Below are 2101 nucleotides of genomic sequence, written 5' to 3' on the forward strand. Positions count from 1 at the left end.
ATTTAAAAGTTATTTACCTTTGCGTGACTACTTCATAATTCAAACAAATGTCTCATTCTTACATTTTAAGGTTGGGTCTATGTGGTTGGAATGATTAAAAATATAAATAATGAAATAGATAATAAAATCCAAAGGACTTTTAACATCATTAATTTTTAATTAAAAAAAATTTTAAGTTCTAGAATTTTGGTAATAGATAAGCTACAAATAAATAGATGAGTCTGAAATAAATTTATGTACTCAAACATGATTAACAAACAGTAACAGTTTTCCAGTTTTCTTTATAATTATTTCTTTAATTTTTTTTATGTGAAAGAAATGAAACATCACAGGTAAAGTCGAGGAGCTAATTTTTACCTGCCCTCCCTCCCCCAGAATTCACTTACCTTTTTCTGAACGGGAAATTGCTATTATATATTTGCTATATTTCTTCAGTCCTTTCTAAATTTAACTTCATATAAACGAGTCCATGAAAATATAATAGCTGTGTGTGTTTATTTAATTTACTTAAAAGCCATTGTACCGTGAATTGTATGAAATTTCTTGTTTTTTTTTTTTTAAAGACATATTTATTCAGCGTCATGATCTATTACATTTAGCAATCAACAGCGTGGGTGCCAAAAAAAAATTTACATTAAAACTCTTTGTTGGAATGCTTTACACTTTCCACAGAACAGAAACTAAAATAACCCGTTATACAAGTAGTCACAAATCCAGTCCTTGAGTTTTTTGCCTGTACACATGAGTATTGTCTAAAACATGTCTGCTTTGTAGCAGCTAGGCCCTGTCACCACTGTGCTTGGCTGAATTCACAAATCTGTTGTAACCTATAGCTTCCCTGTCACTTCTCTGGCTCTCCTCTCTTGCTAAGCTTTGTTTCCTGGCAGTAATTAAAACCTTCTGTCATTGCCATAGCTACTGCTGCTGCTGGAACCACCATAGCCACCTTGGTTTCTGGTTGGGCAAAGTACTGGCCTCTACCACCATAGGGGCCAGAGCTTCTGCCTCCAAAACTTCCTCCTTTCATAGGTCCAGAATTTGAAGATTGATTGTTGTAACTGCCAAAATAACTATAGCTTCTACCACCTCCAGAGTTGCTTCCATCATTACCAAATCCGTGATAGCCATCCCCACTGCCACCATATTCACCACCACCTTTACTGCCACCAAAGTCACCTCACCCACTGAAGTTTCCTCCATGGCCAAAGTTGTCATTCCCACCAAAACCACCTCCACGACCGCCACTGAAGTTCCCAGAACCACTTTAACCTCTTTGGCTGGAAGAAGCACTAGCCATCTTTTGTTTAGGTAAAGCTTTCCTTACTTCACAGTATGATATTTCTGAATGACAATCTTGTCTACAGAGTCATGGTTATCAAATGTTACAAAAGCAAAGCCTCTCTTTTTGCCACTTCCTTGGTCAGTCATGATTTCAATCACTTCAATTTTCCCATACTGTTCAAAATAATCTCTTAGGTGATGTTCTTCAGTGTCTTCTTTTTTTTTTTTTTTTTTTTTTTTTTTTTTCCTTCAGTGTCTTCTTTAATGCCACCAACAAAAATCTTTTTCACAGTTAAGTGGGCACCAGGTCTTTGAGAATCTTCTTTCAAGACAGCCCTCTTTGGTTCTAGAACTCTTCCATCCACCTTGTGTGGCCTCGCATTCATGGCTGCATCCACCTCTTCCACAGTGGCATAGGTGACAAACCCAAAGCCTCTGGAGAGCTTGGTGTTTGGATCTCTCATTACCACACAGTCCGTAAGTCTTCCCCACTGCTCAAAATGGCTCCTCAGACTCTCATCAATTGTTTCAAAGCTCAAACCTCCGATTAAAACTTCTGCAGCTGTTCAGGCTCTTTGGGAGACTCTGACTTAGACATGATGGCGGTGGGAGGGGAGACTTTCATGAAGCTTACTCGGTGGCGCCCACGGGCAGAAAGGAAATTTTTTCTATATTTTATTTAGCAGAATATTTTTAAGATCCATCCAAGTTGATAAATATACATCTAACTTCTATATATTATTTTGTTGTTTAACTCAATAATAATTTATTAATTGATTTTTCTAATGTAAACCTTTGACTTTTTCTCATTTTTCTCTAT

At 36.7% G+C, this 2101-nt stretch overlaps 1 pseudogene; it reads right to left on the reverse strand.

Moving 5' to 3' along the window:
- Positions 1-589: 589 nt before the first annotated feature.
- LOC123582282 lies at positions 590-1879 on the reverse strand (annotated as a pseudogene).
- Between the last annotated feature and the right edge of the window lie 222 nt (positions 1880-2101).

The sequence above is a fragment of the Leopardus geoffroyi genome, chromosome B3, assembly GCF_018350155.1.
Source record: "Leopardus geoffroyi isolate Oge1 chromosome B3, O.geoffroyi_Oge1_pat1.0, whole genome shotgun sequence".
Classification (NCBI taxonomy): domain Eukaryota; kingdom Metazoa; phylum Chordata; class Mammalia; order Carnivora; family Felidae; genus Leopardus; species Leopardus geoffroyi.